At 37.9% G+C, this 18,316-nt stretch overlaps 1 long non-coding RNA gene across 5 annotated transcripts; it reads right to left on the bottom strand.

The window, feature by feature from the left end:
* Positions 1–236: 236 nt before the first annotated feature.
* On the bottom strand, positions 237–17,130 carry LOC111914309 (uncharacterized). 5 transcript variants are annotated; one of them, XR_008225355.1, is made up of 8 exons: positions 15,782–17,130; positions 15,667–15,700; positions 14,957–15,112; positions 14,721–14,860; positions 14,610–14,648; positions 14,437–14,513; positions 13,315–13,527; positions 237–374 (listed from the first exon to the last, which is right to left on the bottom strand). It is a non-coding gene; the product is annotated as an uncharacterized LOC111914309 (long non-coding RNA). The 5 variants fall into 5 exon arrangements; XR_002857761.3 differs by lacking the exon at positions 237–374 and having other exon boundaries at positions 13,144–13,527; positions 14,957–15,137; XR_002857760.3 differs by lacking the exon at positions 237–374 and having other exon boundaries at positions 13,145–13,527; positions 14,957–15,101.
* Positions 17,131–18,316: the final 1,186 nt, after the last annotated feature.

The following is an 18,316-nucleotide window of genomic DNA, read 5'->3' on the forward strand; positions in this document are numbered from 1 at the left end:
AGGCCTGTTATGCACTTTAGGTTTTATTCGAAAGGTTTTAACACTCGAGTGAGTAGAAAGGAGCTTAGGGCTTATCGCCACCTTTTCCTGGATATAAAGTTCGTCGGAAACGGACTTAGAACAGAGAAGATATAGTACTTTGAAGTTCCTGGCAGAATTGGTCCCTGAATGGGAAAAACTTGCATTTCAACCCATGCTGTAACATCCATAATTTTTACACCAAATTTAAACTTTTTTCGATCATAATAAAAACCAAATAGTATTGTTTACAAAATGTTTTCAAATCACTATCCATCAGAGTGTCCCAAAATCATAACGTAAGGATGAGGAGCGGTACGGTCACGCCTTCGCCTTGCCATGATCTCCTGAAGTACCTGAAACAATAAACTGAAACTGTAAGCTCGAGGGCTTAGTGATCTACCCCCAAAATACTAATACCACACTGACAAAGCCATGTCAGTAACCATTTAACAATCAATCAACATGCATATTGGCCATCGGCCTGACTGGACCGCCCTACTGGGCCTACAGTCTATCTGAATCCATCTCGAGCCTTCGGCATGACTGATCCGCCTCATGGGCCTGCAGTCTCCCCGGACCGCTCATAGGGTATGTCGGCCTTCAACACAAAGTAGGACCGCCTCAACCCAACCAACAAGCAAATAACCATGTGCGCATAGCTATCATATACTGGCATATACAAACATCAAACGTATCTATCACACTGATCAACAATCATAGAATTCTCTCGTAACTAGAGTGCTGACCTAGCAGGTCACTAACATACTAATCCTTGCGGATCATAGAGCACAACATACTGTCTACCCTGATTCCGATCTAACAGATCATAACCACATATAGCATATCGTAACATCAACAACTAAAGGGTCAACCTTGGTGCCGTAGACCCTATCGATATAGTGAGAATAACTCACCTTGAAAATATCAACTCGGAAGATACACTTCAACGCTCGGATCACCCGACACAGGCTCCACCACCTATGATCATAGTACAATATACTCATAATTCCTTAGCCTTATAAGGTACTCCATAACCCACCAATCAACCCCTGGTCAAAGTCAAAATCCTCAGTCAAGGTCAAGAGTCCATGTTGACCCCTACTCGCCGAGTACCCTTGGCTACTCGCCGAGTTCCTTGAAGCACAATCCAACTCGCCGAGTCATCGAGGTGACTTGTGGAGTTCCTTCGATTCTCATTCAAACTTTAAGGCCACCCGTCGAGTTCCTTCCTTGCAACTCGACGGATACACACGCATACATATTCTAGAGAAAACTCATCCGACTCGCCGAGTTGTTCTTCAACTCGTCGAGTCTTATGGTAATCTTCATCGGACTCGTCGAGTTGTTCATCCAACTCATCGAGTTCACGACCATCTTCATGTGACTCGACGAGTCAACCTTGCGACTCGCCGAGTCCATTCAGTCCTCTTTCCATACAGACTTGTTTTGAGCCATGCAACGGCTCCAAATCATAGATCCAAGCTTCTAGGGCATGCTTATCACGTAAAGTTGCAAACTTTACGTGCATGCATGGCTTTAAAGTCTCTAAATGCCAAATCTAAGCTCTTAAGTGGGCTTCATGCCTAAGAGGGACCTCAATCACGAGCAAAACTGTAACTTTATGCTTCTAGAATCCAAGGAGGGTCCAGATCTGAAGTTACAACTTTAGATCTAGCCCATAGCTCATCATACTAACTTGAAAATCCATAAAAACCCTAGAAACTCAATCAAAAGGGAAAAAGGGAAGTAAAGATGGCACTTTGATACCTCCAAACGATGCTAGCTGAGGTAAATCCTGCTTCCCATGCCTTCCTTGCTTCAATTCTTTTGCACTCCTAGCTTTCTTCCTCCAAGATTCTCTTTCTAAGCTTCAAACACCACACCAAAGCACCCACACACACGTATAAGGACTCTTAGGACTCTCTAGAACTGTAAAGAGGCCCAAGGGAGGCTAAGGTTCCTTTAAATAGGGGTGCAAACCTCGGAATTTAGGGTTTCATCTGCCAGCTCCTACTCGCCGAGTCCCAATATGGACTCATTGAGTAGGTCACTTAACACGCGATCCCATCCCGCTGCTACTCGACGAGTAGGTCAACCAACTCGTCGAGTAGAGCTTAACCCAATAATCTTATTTAAGCAATACCTGAGAATCGGGACGTTACACATGCATGCAAAGGTGGCAACCGGGTGAGTATGCCCAACTTATGTTGGGGTACGCCCAGCGTAGAAATGGTAAATGGTCGCGGGTGTTGGAGACGTATGCCCAGCGTACGCTCAGTGACACTAAACCCTAATTTTAGGGTCAAGCAATATATAAAGAACATTAGGACTTAAAACCTAGCCCCTTATCAGCCTCCCTAACCTCAAAGAAACCCTAGAATGTCTCATCCCTTCATCCTTGTGTGATCTTGACCTTGAGAAGCCATCTTGGTGGGTTTTAAGCTTGGAAGAAGAAAGAAGAAGTGGCAAAGAAGGATTTGGGGTAGCTTGAGCTCATGGATCCAGGATAACATCATCATTTGGGACTCTTTAGAGGTATAAAGCTCATAACTTTCCTCAAGAGTGCTTAGATCTAGTGTAGTGTGGTTTTGATGTCCTTTTGGTCCCAAGTAAAGAACTTTATGGTTCCAACCCGGTTTTTAGACTTAGAGTTGCCACTCTCGATTCAAAATGAGTCCTTAAGGCAGAAAGTTGCCATCTTGAATGTCTTATTGGGTTCATGCATGAGTTAAGATCATCTTTATGGGAATGGAATGCTATTTTGGAGTTTGGGTTTATTAGAGTCATACAAAGTCACCAAGTCAGTGACTTTATGGATTAAGACGTTGAAAAGGACTTGGATCTGTGATTGTAGCTTTTGGAATAGATTATTAAGAACTTAATGGGATAGTGACTTAACAGGGGAGTACGCTGAGTGTACATGTAGGTACGCCCAGCGTACACACGATTTAGCTTGTACGCTTAGCGTACATGGGAGTACGCCCAACGTACTCATCAGATATGGGCTTGACGTGTTTGGGCCTCAGATTGGGCCATACTTTGGACTCTGGGTCTTTGGGCCTCACTGGGCCATCAAAAGTCAGATAATTTGGGCCAAGAATATGTTTGGGCTTAAGGTAAGGCCCATTAGAGGGATTGGGCCCAATTTAGCAAATTAGGCCATTAGTGGGCCAGTGGTGGACCTTTATGGATTTTGGAGCTTTGGGCTTGATTGGTTTTAGACCATTAATGGGCCTTCATGGATTATATAGTATGGACCTTGATGGGTCGGGGGTGAAACGGTCATTTCACCCCAAGTATGGATTATGGATCATGGTTTAGGACCCAATTGCTAATTGGGTGATATTGTGATATTGATAGCTCGGGGAGTCGCCAGAGCAGCAGTAAGGATTTCTAGCAGTGGACTTCAGCAGTATGAGGTGAGTTACCTTCTGATAGAAGTGGGTTTAAGGCACCAAGGTCGGCCTACTAGTAGGAGTTTTAGTTGAGATGATTGTCTTTGTGATAATTATCCGGTATGTTGTTATTTGCTATGATAATGTGATAGTATGTTATGATGTTATATGATATGTGATAGCAGGGGTAGGATAGACCTCAATACCGGTCGAAAGGACCGAAGGGGTAGTTAGTACCCAGTTATGATAGACAGTTTATGTTTTGTGCTATGTTATTATGTGGTAGTAGTATGGGTGAAATAGTCCCCGGAGACCGGTCGAAAGGACCGAAGGGGTAAGCCAACACTCATATATGCTAGGCAAGGTTACCGGTCGAAAGGACCGAAGGAGTAGGCCAACACCCAAATATGCTAGGCGAGGTTACCGGTCGAAAGGATCGAAGGGGTAGGCCAGCACCCAGATATGCTAAGCAAGGTTATAGGTCGAAAGGACCGAAACCAAAACTACAAACCGTAAATATGCTAGGCAAGGTTACTGCTTCTAATTGGGAATTTAACCAAAATACAATTAGGCTTGCTTTAGCAAAAATGATTGTCATTGATGAGCAACCATTTTCATACGTTGAACGTGACGGGTTTAGATATTTTTGTAGTGTTGTTGTTCCATAGTTTTGTATCCCGTTACATTTCACAGTTGCTAGAGATGTTAGTAAAGTGTTTTTTAGCGAGACGGAGCTTTTGAGAAATACCTTTAAAAGTTTGAATTCTAGGATTGCTCTTACTACAAACTGTTGTACTTCTGTGCAAATTTTAAGCTATATGTGTTTAACTGCTCATTTTATTGATGATAATTGGAAATTACATAAAATAATTTTGAATTTCTATAATATCGATAGTCATAAAGGAAAGGAAATCGGGAAAGAAGTGGAATCTTATATTCTTTATTGGGGTATTGAAGAGAAGGTATCATGCATCACTGTATATAACGCAAGTGTTAATGATGTAGTTGTTGCTCATATAAAAGATAATCTAATGGATAAACTTGTCTTAGGAGGTGAATTTTTCCATATGAGATATGTTGCCCATATCTTAAAATTGATTGTTAAAAATCATCTTGAATTGATTAAAGATGCCTTTGTTAGGATTAGGGGTGCAGTTAGATATGTTAGAAACTATACGGAAAGATCTAAATTTTTTGATACTTGTGTTTTAAAATAAAAAATTATGAGTAAAGCATCGGTATCTCTTGATGTACCAACACGGTGGAACGCGACTTACATTATGTTGGAAACAACACTTAAGTTTGAAAGAGCTTTTAAAAGAATGAGACAAGAAGACCCCGCATTTGAGAAAGATTTTAAAGATGGATTTCCATCCTAAAATGATTGGGAAAGTGCTAGATATTTATCTCTTTGTTTGAAGAAGTTTTCTGAAGCCATGAAATGGATATCGGGAACTTTGTATGTTACAACTAGGGATGAGATTTAGAACCGGAAAACCAGACCAGAACCAGAATCATACCAGAACCGTTAGAATCGGAATATATAGAACCAATTTCGGTTCTGAGTTTAAAAATTTGCTTTATCCGGGTAATTCGGGTTTGGTTCCATCGGGTCTGGGCAAACCGGGTCTAAAACCGGAATCGGTGTTAGGAACCGGAACCACTTTTACAGTCGGAACCGGTTTTTGTGAAATGTTTAAAAGATGCATGTCTCATTCGTTTTAACTCCGATTGACATGTTGTGACAACCTTAAATTTATCCCGTCACAGTAAACCCTTTTCCGCTAATAAAACTCGCTTTATTAAATTGTTCCGTTAACCTTTTGGATTAGGTTAATTAAATTGGGACTTTTATCATGACCTCATGAGTGTCCAAACGAATTAGAAACGCATGAAACATCCTCAGTATCCCTTTGAAAAGTTTTTAGATTAAGACCACGTCGAATTACGACCACTTAATCGGGTACGACCATAAGTCCCGTTTAACGTCGGTATCAGGTAGACTTCCATCGGGCCACAAACTCAACCCCTATATAAGGGATTGAGTGGTTACATTGAAGCCTTTCCCACTGTTAACACTCTCTCTACTCTCTCTCTCTATCTACAAAGCCGATTTGGATCCAAAAACGCCTCTTTCGAGCTCCATAATCGTAAGTAATCTACCCTAGCTTGTTGTTTAGCTTGATATACATGCAAATTCATGTTTAAATCATCCAAAAGCCTCAAAGTTATTTGTTTACATCCCAAGAACACTCTTGGACAACAAACACCCATAAGTGGGGTTTTGAAGCCCCAAAACCCTCCCAAATCACTCCTAGTGCTTAGCTATGACTTAAGGGCTTGCATGTACAAGTTTAGAACACCAAAATCTTGTCATTTGAGGAATAAACATGGTTTTATGGTCCAAGAACATTCTTGGACCGTAAACCCCTCTTCATAGGTTGTGAACACCATTTAAGGTGTTAAATTGCCCCTTAAACACCCCTATGGCTTGGAATAATGTCTAGAACCAACCACCATCGAAGTAGGACCCTTAAACACCAAGGAAACCATGACCTTAGGAGATTACGGCCATAAACCCCCCAAGGATTGGTCCATTGGCCGTAAACTCCTCTAAGGAGGTCAAATGGTGCCCTAACTTCCTTCCGTGGCTTGTATATTGGACTAGAATCATGTGTGCTTAACGTAGAACCATTAAATCATGAAGTAAGGGGACAAGTAAGAGTTTACGGCTGTAAAATCTATGTTTACATCCGTGAACTCCCTTAAATGGTTCATTTGAAGCCTTAGCCACTTCCTATGCCTTAGAATTGAACCTAGCCTAATCCCACAAGTGTTATAAGACCTTTGAGCAACCAAGAACACACCACCCATGAGTTTGCGGCCGTAAACTCATGGGGATATGGTCATTGGGCCGAAATCTCCTTTAAGAGTTTACTCTTGAAGAGTAAACTCCCTAACTAGGCCATACACCCCCTTATTGCAACCCAATAGCCTCCCAACACTTTACCAAAGTGTTTTTCCTCACATTAGGATGGTTATGTGTGTTTAATTAGTGTTATGATCACTAATTATATGTAAACATATGTTACTAGGTCATTTAGTATGTTCAAGTCTTTACTTGACACTGAGCACTCAACCGACACCTACATCCGATCCACTCGCAACAGGTGAGTTCATACCCCTGAAATAACCTTTTAAATGATTTTAACTGCTTTTATAGGGGGGAATACAAGTTGAACTGTACAGTTATTAGATAAATCACATGTGATTAATAACTGTATAGCAAAATAGATTTTGCATGTTAAATTGTTTTTATCCAGCTTAAGATTTCCAAATCATGTTTTCGAATCTTGTTAAAGTATGAATATCCCTTTTAGATCATTAAAGGTTATCCAAAGTTGTTCAAAATTTGCTTACTAAAGAGACATCCAATCGTAATTTCTTATTAAAGGTTTTCCAAAGGTTTTATTCACTTAAACTGTTTTATAAGAATCATTTTCAAAGTTGTTTATGAAAGGTTTTTCAAAGGATTTCCAAAGGTTTTCAAAACTTGTTTTACAAAATGACATCAATTCGTAAATTTCTTAAGTGTAAAGGTTTTCCAAAGGTTTTACCAAAGTTTTCTTCTATTCTTTTATTTCGTTAAATGCATGCCTATATTTGTATAGTTATATAAATAATGTTTAAAGGACTTAGGAAGGCTAGTTCACCCTATTTCCTTTTCCTTGTTGGGATGTGGTCTGGTGGGTATCGGTTATCCGTCCGAAGGTCGTTTAAACATTAGTTATATATCATGTACACATTTATGGACATAAAAGCTCTCACTCTCTCTCTCTCTCTCTCTCAGCCAATTCATCGCCTTGAGTAGTACAGGCATCCTTCTATTATTCATGTTTCTGGAACCCTAGTAACTATTATAGGAATAGTTAGGAGACTCTATCTCTCCCTTTATCTCTCTCTCGATCGCTACATCTCTCTCTCTCTCGATCTCTCTCTCTTTGACTTTAGAATGTGACACACTATTTCCCTCTACGACGCTTCATTGCGCCAATGCCATGTAACCAGAGTCTCCGGGAAGGAGAGCGAACATCATGTGTATAGTTCTATACGGGACTGACACTCCCACACCCAGACTACTAGCTACAGTCCGCGCCGGTAAGGCCCATGGGTGACATAATGACACTACCTCTACGCATGACCTGGAGGGTCATCGGATACTCTATCGTCGATCAACATGGTTACATACGAGTTCACATTCACCTTTTGTTTTAGACTTTGCTAGTTGTATCGTTCATTCGATACTGTCTGGAGTCTGTGCTTTCTTTTGTTAGACTGAGCCAGGCGTATTATTCATTCGATACTCTCCTGGAGTCTATGTTTTCTTTTGTTTTAGTCAGCAGTGTTACTGCTGAGGTATATATTATTTTCCCCTAGTATTTTCACTTGTGATTTTTCTCATTATTCTTTTTGAAGTCAATTATGTATTTTGGTAATGATAGTAATTTGGGGAAAACTACTCCTTAAAACATAAATCTGTCGGGTCTTGGTAGAAGACTGCTTTTATTTATAAAATATAGGATTTTCTGGAAAGGACACTAATACACCATAGATTCTAAACTACTATCTTTCATAAAGTTATTTTGATTAAAAATGTGTGTTTATACAAATGACACTAAATACTTATGGACTCACCAGCATTATAAAAATACTGATACTCACTTTCAAAATAACTTATATTCTCAGGTCATCGATAAATAGGTACATCCCGGGAGCTTTTGCGAAGTCAGCCTAGAACCGAGGTGCATCTATGTTATGTTCTGTATTTACTTTGAACTGCGATGAAATGTAACCTATGTAAAAATTATTATTATTAATGCAATGGTTGTTGTACTTTGATTACTATACTGCATATGTTGTGATACTTGACATGACGTCATCCACCCCAGAACGTTTCCGTCGTTCCGGTTTTGGGGTGTGACACATGCGGTTTTTTCCAATGTGTATTTTAGAGTTTGTAAATGATTTTAGACTATAAATTTTCCACTTTTAGTTTTATATTCATTGACTTACAGTCGCCTAAAGTCGAGATATCAAGGCTGAAAGTTTTTAGTTTTTCAGTTTTTTTGTATTTTGTGAATGTTTTAAAACATGCATATCTAATTCGTTTGAAGTCGGATTGACATGTTCTTTTTTTTTCAACTTGTAATTTAGAGTTTGCACATGATTTTAGACTATAATTTTGTCATTTTTGGTTTGATATTCAATGATTTACAATCCCCGAATTCGGGATATCAAAACTGAAAATTTTCAAATTTTTAGCTATTTGTTTTTGTACTTTGTATTCTGTGAAAATGTTAACACATACATATCTCATTCGTTTAAAGTCAGATTGACATGCACTTTTTTCCATAGTGTAGTTTAGAGTTTGTACATGATTTTAGACTATAATTTTGTCAATTTTGGTTTCATATTCAATGAGTTACAGTCCCCTAAAGTTGGGATATCAATATGAAAATTTTCAAAGTTCAACCCACTAAGTAGTAAGTAATTACCAAAAAATTCTGGTTTTTTCGGGTTTCCTGGTTCTACACCCACTTTATCCGGTTCCAACCTACCCACTTTGATGTTTCCGGGTTTTGCGGTTCTAAACCCACTTTACCCGATGCCGTACCCGGAACCGAACCGGAACCGATTCCTATATACCGGTCCGGTTTCCAATTCTACAAAATCCCGTTAACCGATTCCGGGTTTTACAAGTCCGGGTCCATCCGGTCTGGGTTTGGACCCACTTTCATCCCTAGTTACGACAAATATGCATTATCATGAGATATTAGGTGTACTTGCTTCCTTGTTGGAGTGGACACAAGACGAAGATATCAATATTGTTCTTATGGGTGATCAAATGAGAAAAAAGTTTGACACGTATTATGGAGACTTTGGAAAAACAAATGTAATGGTGTTAGTTGCGGTTGCTCTTGATCCAAGGTATAAGATGAGGTTTGTGAAGTTTTCTCTAAGAAAAATCTATCCTTTAGACTTTCGTAGTAATTTGCTTCCAAAGACGGTGAAAGCTTTGATTTGTACTCAAGATTGGTTGAGGGCATCAAATGTTTGTATTGACCTTGAACAGTTATTGGAAGATGGGGAAAAATATGAGGAAGGTAATATGGAAGATACACTTTTATTTATTATTTTATTTTATGTTTCTTGTATAATATTTAATATTCTAATTTGAATTTTTATGTTTAATTCCATTTCAGAAATCAGTCTCAATATGGAAGAAACACATGGAGGGAATTAGTAGTTGCTATTTTTGATGTTGGGATGTAACACCCCGAATTTATAAGACCTGGAAAGGAAAGAAAACCTCAAAATAAGGAAGTGACTCGTCGAGTAGGTAAGGTGACTCGACGAGTAGAAGCGCAACTTGGATCACGGGTTAAGTGACCTACTCGACGAGTCAGAGGACTGACTCGACGAGTTGGTCAGGTTTTGGGAAAACCCTAAATATGGGCCTTGTACCCTATTTAAAGAACATTATAACCCTTCATCAGCCTCCTTGATGCTCTCTCAAGTCCAGAACGAAACCCTAGTGCCTTTCATGAGTTTGTGAGCCATTGTGAGCATTCTTGAGTGTTGTGAAGCTTGAAGAAGAAGGTGAAGCCTTGGGGATACAAGAAAAGACTAGTACATCCATAAACCTCTTGCATTCTCCTCCATTTTCTGGTAAGAAAGCCTCCACCTTGATCATTATGCATGTAGGTCTCTTCTTTGTCACTTTGGGGGGGGGGGGGGGGGGGGGGTTGGTCCAAGAACCCTAGCATGAGAGGAATGGACGTCCCAAGAGCTTGTGTTTTCAGATCTAGCACCCTTAAGGGCTGTTATGGCATAAAGGTGCAAGCTTTATGCCATAGGAATCCCCATGCAAACATATGAAGTGTTCTCTTGGCCTTTTTAGCTCAAAAGGCCATGGATGAAGGAAAAAGGCAGTAGCTTTGCATGGTTATGAGGTGGTTGGGTCCAGATCTATGTTTTGGAAGCTTTGATACCCTCAGAAATCGTCTGAATAGTTTGGGACATAGAGGGACTCGGCGGGTTACTTGTGGGGATCGGCGAGTCAGACCGTTTTCTTGCCCTGAAACCCTTCGATTAAAGGGTATGAGTTGAGTAGGTAAGGGACTCAGCCAGTCTGGGTCCATAGTGAACACGAAGATCATCGTACTCGATGAGTTCAAGGAGGAACTCGGCGAGTCTAAGGCAATCTCTTTAATTTATGAAGGTGGACTCGGCGAGTTCGAAGAGAAACTCAGCGAGTCAGATGAAGGAGGGTCCCGATGTGTTGAAGGTGCACTCGACGAGTTCGCGGGGAACTCGCCGAGTAGGATCGAAGTCCAGAGTATTGTGTGGATTGTGGGACTCAAAGAGTTGGTGGTTTAACTCGGCGAGTTGAGTCAACTCAGAGCATTGACTTTGACCTAGGTTGACTTTTGGAATATTGTGGTCTAAATGTTATTTTGGGTATTGATAGTTCGGGAAGCCAAAGGATCAGCAGTTCAGGAGTTGCTGGTTAGCAATCAGAAGTGTTCAACTAGTCTTCAGCAGTGCGAGGTGAGTCTCCTCACTGTGTGCATGGGTATACGGTCACAATGCAGGCCCATTATGTTTATGTTTGTGTACAGTAGGAAGACCCGTGGGTTAGCCCTAGGCGCTTATGGTTATATGTTCCGGGTTACGACCTGATGTCGGGCGAGGCCCGAGGAATGTTAGGATGCTAGAAGTCTTTGTGATTCTTGCATGTGTTAGTACGATAGGTTCCGGACTGAGGGTCTGATGTCGGGGTAAGCCCGAAGCATGTTAGATAATAGTATTTCTCCAGAACGGGGGTCCAATGTCGGGGCAATCCCGAGGAAGTTCCTTATGTTGTATGTTAGATTATACTTGTTGTCTGCGTGATACTTGTATGTGCCTGGTAGGGAGGTGAGTATGGGCGAGGTCCCGTATCTCATCATTAGCTGAGTATGGATGGGGTTCCATATCTCAATGTGAGTATGGGTGGGGCCCCATATCTCACTACTAGTAGGAGTATGGACGGGGCTCCACTACTTCAGTAGCAGACCAGGGGCGGGTCCCAAGTTAGGCGAGGCCTTAGATCAGGGTACAATTAGATTATGTTATGTATGTTCTAGTATGTTATTTGATCGTATGTATGTGTATGGCGGGCGAGGCCCAGAGACAGGCGGGGCCTAAAGGAAACATATATGTATACCGATCGGGGCTTGATGCCAGGCAGGGCTTGATGCCGGATGGGGTCTGAGGCAGGGCGAGGCCCGATGCAGCAGGCGGGGACCCGGTATGTGGTTATGTGTTCTTGGTTATGCGTATATGGTATGTGGTAGGTTGGGGAAATCACTAAGCTTCATGCTTACGGTTTTTTGTTTTGGTTTCAGTTACTTCCGGTAGCGGAAGGAAGAGCTCGGGATGATCGTATGGCACACACCAAGAAGTTTAGCCTGGGATGTTTACTCTGATAAGATGAACTAGTGTTTAGAAAAGATACTCTGATTTGTTATATAACCCTTTTAGTATGATTGAAACGATTTAATACTTATGGTTTAGTAATGATTTAAAAATGAAAATTTGGTCACAATTTTTAGGATGTTACATGGGATGTTGTTGTTTTTGCTGCTTGTTGTTTGTTGTTGTTGTTATTTGCAGTTTTGCTTGTTGTTTGTTATTTTTTGCTTGCTGTTGGTGTTGTTTTACTGTTGTTGTTTGGCTGTTTGTTGTTTCCTGTTGATGTTGTTTTGTTGTGGCTATTTTATTGTTTCTGTGCTGTTTTGAAAATTGTTGAAAATTGTTTGCTGTTTTGTTGTTGCTATTTTGACTTTTGTTATTGTTGAAAATTGTCATTTTGTTATATTACTTGCTAAATTCCAATTGTGTTGACATGGTGATTTAAGATCAAGTTTTTATGATTATTTTAGTTTTATTTATTGAAGTCCTCGTCTCTTATTGATTATAAAAGTTTATTTCAATGAAATGTATACAATAAAAGGTGTAAATTATCAAGAAGTCGGGTACTTGGAACCGGAACCGGTTCCGACAGTTCCGAGAGCGGTTCTAATTTTCTAGGAACCGGTGTAGGCGGTTCCGATTCCAATACCCAAAACCTAAGAACCGTCGGTTCCGGGAGTGGTTCCGGTTTCGGCTAAAATAGGTGGGTACCCGGTTATGCTCATCCCTACCCCTCACCTTACCTTACCTACCCCACCATTTTTCCCTATTTAAATAATAGTACTTTTAGGTAAGACAGGGACCAAGTGCATAACAAAAACAAACTGTAAGGACCAAACACATAACAAAAACAAATATTCGGGATCTTCCGAGTTAAAAAAAATAAGCTAGATACCAAACGTACAAATTACCCCAAATCACAGGGATCATTCGTGTAATTTACTCTTTTAAATAATATAATATAATATACCATAAATGATTTTACAGATCATAATATTTTAAATCACAGACAATTAAGGATTTCTAAATATTTATGATTTATAATATTTTTAGATCATACTATTTTACATAACTAGGTGCGAAACCCCGCTACGCGGGGTGTGGATTTGTTGATAGTTTTGGTCGTTTCTTCATCGGTTATGTGTCTTGTGTAGCGGAGAGGTAGTGTGTGCTTGTTTGTCTTATCAATATTGTAAAAAATGTAAAGCTATGAGTATACACACAATAAAAAAAGGACTTATATTATACATTTTTTAATAATTGGTACAAAACTGTTATGTTTGTTACTATCTGTAGATATTGCAGCAAGAAGGCAAAGGGAATAAAAATAATTCCATTTAAGAGGTATCACCATTTCCGAACAACAAAATCCTTAGCCTACCTTGTTCATATCGAGCCGGACAGGAGAGACCCTCTTTCAAGTTAAGAGAAGCAATTCCGCTTGAAAATAGGCGTTGTAAATCAATTCAAATAGATAGGGGAGTTCCGAACCAGCAGCAAGCCCTTTCTAATGTCCTAGGCAAAGGCAGTGCAGGTGAAAGCCCAATAGATCCCATTATAGTTCCACCAACAAACAATGTATTCCTTACACCTTCTGCAATTAAAGAATATTAACTATTACTACAACACAACACATTAAAAATAAAAAATCAAAACTTTTTACTCTATGTGATTGACCCTTGGCTTTCAAAAAACGTAAGCACATTGATACCTATATTTTCCTGTTTTTTTTTTGCAATTATTTTAATTTCTTTACCAAAAAAAAAAAACAAAATACATTGCCATTTGGCTCATTTTCTATTTTTTGTTTTAGATACAATAAATAGCACTGTACTTTCAGTTTACAGCTTTTTTTTTAAGATTTTTTTTACCAAAAACAAACATTAAATAACGATGTACTTTGTGTTAATGCATTTTCATTTTTTGTTTTTAACAATTTATTTTATTTTTTTTACCAAAAACCAAAGCACATTGCTACTCGTTGCATTTTTTTTTCATATTTAGATGGTATATGTACTAAAAATAAAAGTTTAACAGATCACTCTTGAAAGATTTTACAAAATCGCCAACAAAGTAAAACTTCAAGTTGTTGAAAAGCTTTGGACTCTGTAAAAAGATGTGATATCAGCTCCTTACACCATGAATGTTAAAGAGTAAAACCGTAAAACTGGTCTTACATTATTTTTTACTCTTAGCCTTCCAGGTTTAGGCCCACCAGAACACCCATGGGTGTGTAGATGTACTTCAAACCAGTTCATTAGTGATTTAGTTTCAAATGGACATCAAACATTAGTGCAGTGACATCAAAATGGAGAATAAACATTGGTTTCCTACATGAAAGTACATTGACTAAACTGGTTCTACAAAATGATTCTGCAAACCGGTTCCTAATAAGCTGATACTGAACCAATTTTTGGTGAATAAATGGTTAAGTTTCATTCCATTCAACAAAAAACAATATGTTTTTTTTCATTCCAATAGAATCAATGATTCCATTCCATACCTTGAGCTTGTTTTTGGTTTCCTTCTCAGCACCTTGAGCTTCTTTTTGTGAACCCCATCTAGATCAACACCAAAAAGCTAGAAAAAAACAAAGAAATCATAATAAATATTAGTAAAGATTGTTCAGTTTCCCAGGTCCTTTAATCACTGCATCAGTAACTTTGTAATGATCACCAAATTCATGTCTTCTAATGCATATACGTTTTGTCCATCCTGAATATAAATAAAAAATATATGAATATAATAAAGACCATGTTATTCAAAAAAATATATTTATATTTTTACCAAAGGTCAAGGTCAAATTAAGTTTATTTATGAATCTTTTCTTCTTAAATTGCTTGTGTGGTTTTCACAAAGTGTTCCTCAAAGCTTTAATCAGAGCACAATGTTTATCAGAAGAACAAAATTGGTGGTCTCCAATGATCCTGAAAATCAAAACAAAAAAAGCCTATTTCAGAAATTCAGTTACAGAATATGGAACTTAAATAACTTGATATGACTAATAGAATATCAAGGTTTACCTGAGATATCCTAAAAGTGCGGAAGCAGAATAAATAACATCAGGTGTAGCACCCAAGTAGGTGAGCTACCCTTAAAAATCACATCCACCTTCTGCAATCACTTTCATTCCTTGTGCAATTCTTCGACCCACTGGTCCACTTTTCGCTGCATTTCCTCTTATATAAAATCATAAGTGTCAAGCTACAAAAAATGGCGTGATGGTTTGCAGTTTTGAGTACATACCCATATACAACACTCTACTTTCATTTTTCTATATTTGACAAAATAGAAAATGAAAGTATGACGTTATATTTGACAAAAAACTGAAAGTACATTGGCATTGGTAAAATAGGAAATAAACATAGTTTGCTATTTTTATCTAAATTATCGACATGTTATGAAGAAAAAACGTCAATGTACTGGCTGTAGGCATCGATCTCATCAGTTGATAGCTAAATATGACATTCCTTATAGCTTAGAAATGAAAATTGAGAAATAAAAATAGGGAAATATGATATGTCATACTATAATAATAAAGCATCCGATAGGGAATCATATATTACATTCCATCAAAACAAAACAAACAGACAAATACGACACTCTTTATGGCTTAGAAATGAAAATTAGTAAATGAAACAGGGAAATATGACTTTTTGTAATGGAATAATAAACGCACCCTATAGCACTGCATTTTATAAATTAAAAAGAAAGGATCACATTTGTAGTTTACCTGCAACTGCGTATGCTTCTCTAATTCTTGTCCCCTGTTTGGTAGTAAAATTATCAATGCAAATAAGAAAAATATAAAATAAAAATAAAATGAAGGAAAACATGGACATATTTACCAGTATGATAACCAAATAAAATCCCTCCAACTCCAACAGAATGCAATCAACGTTATAATACATTACCCGTATCGCACAACATCAATGCTTACACCAGCAATTCCCCGATAAGTTGCATCATGGAAAAGAAAAATTAGGTTAATGTATGGTTTCATGCTAAATAAGATGTGCTGTTAACATGAAATAGATATTATTCACAAAAGTTAATACATGTAGTTTTTGTGCAGAAATTCTACAATCATGCCTAACAATTAGATTTTTGCATATCTAAAAGCCATGCAGCAAAACAGCTATATCACATTAAAAAAAAAAATCAATTTTCTAACTTTCAAAACGCTATTTTGGTCAAATAATCCACTTTTACGCTCGTTTTCTTGCTCAACTTTGAAAGAATATCAATCATCACAGGAATATCAGGTTGCAAACCAGCAGCCAAGGTCTAGAAACGTAAACATAGAAGTAGTAAATTACCATATTGTCCTTATCATCTCAAGTTGAATAATAACACATTAAACTACCATTCCGTCCTCATCGGCTCAAGTGCAATCAGGGAAAAGATGGAATCAGGTATAAGGAAAGGAACAATCTGACCACTGTGGATTTACTGATATCCACAGAAACAAATGAAGAAAATGGGTTTTTTTGATTTTCTTTTTAATATTTTTCCTTAAAATAAGATACAAAGTGTTACGTATTATGCATTTGTTTAATATCAGTGTTTTAGATGTTGGCTATTTTGATGTTTTTATGTCCAGATAATGTGTAGGCAAACAATTTAATAGAACTGTTATTTTCATAAATTATTAAGCTTTTACCTTATGATTTTTGAGAGAATGATCCCATGAAGAACGTCTAGTCACATAATGAGATCATGGATTACTGGAGGCAGGACAAAGACTAATATGTGCATAGAAACATTAGATGAATTAAGATTATGTACAAAGAAAATAGTCTTAAACAACATCCGTATGACCATCAAATTTAGTTATAATCAATGTTTGTAACAATAAAGAAGATTTATTCCATATTGGTACTAAAGATGCAGGAAATACATGACTCCGTCCAATAATAAGAGATAACCACAACCTTTCACAAAGAACACTATTCACATCTCTAAATAGCATATATTTTTACGGATGACAAAACTATAAAATTAGTCCTTGTGGTTTGCAAAAAACTTTGGATGGGGTCCAAAAAGTTTTCGACTTGCATGGAAGGTCCAAAATCAAGAATTTTCTTTGGTTTTGGTCCTTGAAAATTTGAAAAGACTATTTTGCCCTTATTATTTCTTTTTTACATTTTCTTTATTTGTATTAATTGTTTTATAATTAAAAAAAAAAACAAAAGAAAAAAATGGGCCTACAAACCCCACCCCACCCCACCCTATATTTCTTTCTCGTGTTCTTTCCCTCTTCATCAAAAAGACATTGACTTTCAGATCATCTCCAAGTCTCTCACCCCATCGAGAAGCCCTAATGGTTGCCACCCCTTCTGGTCGGTGAGTATTTTACCTCTCATCTCCTCCATTCCTCATCCTTCCTGAGCCAGTGGATTTACATCTTGGAGCTTGAAACCTGCCTTAACCTTAATGAAGTCGACAACGTTAAATCTAGTAACAAATCCGAAATCTTGAAACGTTCTAACTTGTGGCGACATACTCATCTCTTTCCCTTAGCCGCCAGAATATTTTAGGGTTTCAATCCAGATTTTGATTTTGTGTCTTCTGCAAATTTCTAGGTTGGTTTAGAATTTGTATTTTGATTTTCTGCAATTCTTGTTCATCATTGTGTTGATCATTTTCTACGATTCGTGTTCACACTGATTTTGCGTTTTCTGCCTACTCATGGAAGAAACCACTAAGTCAATTTTTTTTGGGCATCACAGGTTTTTTTTCAATGGTTTTTAAACATGGATTTAGCTAAATTTTATCATTTGGCTACTGTTGCTCGATTTGTGGTTATCAAGAGCTTGAAGAGTTTGTGTTGGGATGCACTTTGACTTGAGGTCCATCCGGGAACTGCCTCAATTTGTGATTGTAACACCTTCATTTTATTCTTCCTGTTTTGATTACAAAAATACTTTATGTGGCTGTTCTGAAAAATCCAATATTGTATCAAGAAATCGACCCTTAATGACTTTGGTGTCTCCACTGTAATTTTTCGGATTACAATACACTTAATTAGGATGAATTTTGGTGTTCTAATTTTAAGTGTTTTAGGCATAATTGCAAATAAATTTGATTTTTTTGTTGGCATTTGCTTCTACAATAATTTTATACATTTCGATGAATGGTAAACTCATTGAAGAAGAAGGTTGTTGCAGATTCTGGGTTTTTTGTTCATATTTTGTGTGAGTTTTGATTTGCAGGTGATGTGTGATGAAGAAGAAGATGGGAAAGAGAGTCAAAAGAAAGAGAGAGAGAGAAATTGGGGTACGGTGGAGAGGAGGTGGTTGAGATTTAGTTTTTTTTTTAATTATTTAAATACCAAAACAAATAAAGAAAATAGAAAAAAGAAATGAAAAGGGTAAAATCGA

This window comes from Lactuca sativa, chromosome 8 (assembly GCF_002870075.4).
Source record: "Lactuca sativa cultivar Salinas chromosome 8, Lsat_Salinas_v11, whole genome shotgun sequence".
NCBI lineage: Eukaryota > Viridiplantae > Streptophyta > Magnoliopsida > Asterales > Asteraceae > Lactuca > Lactuca sativa.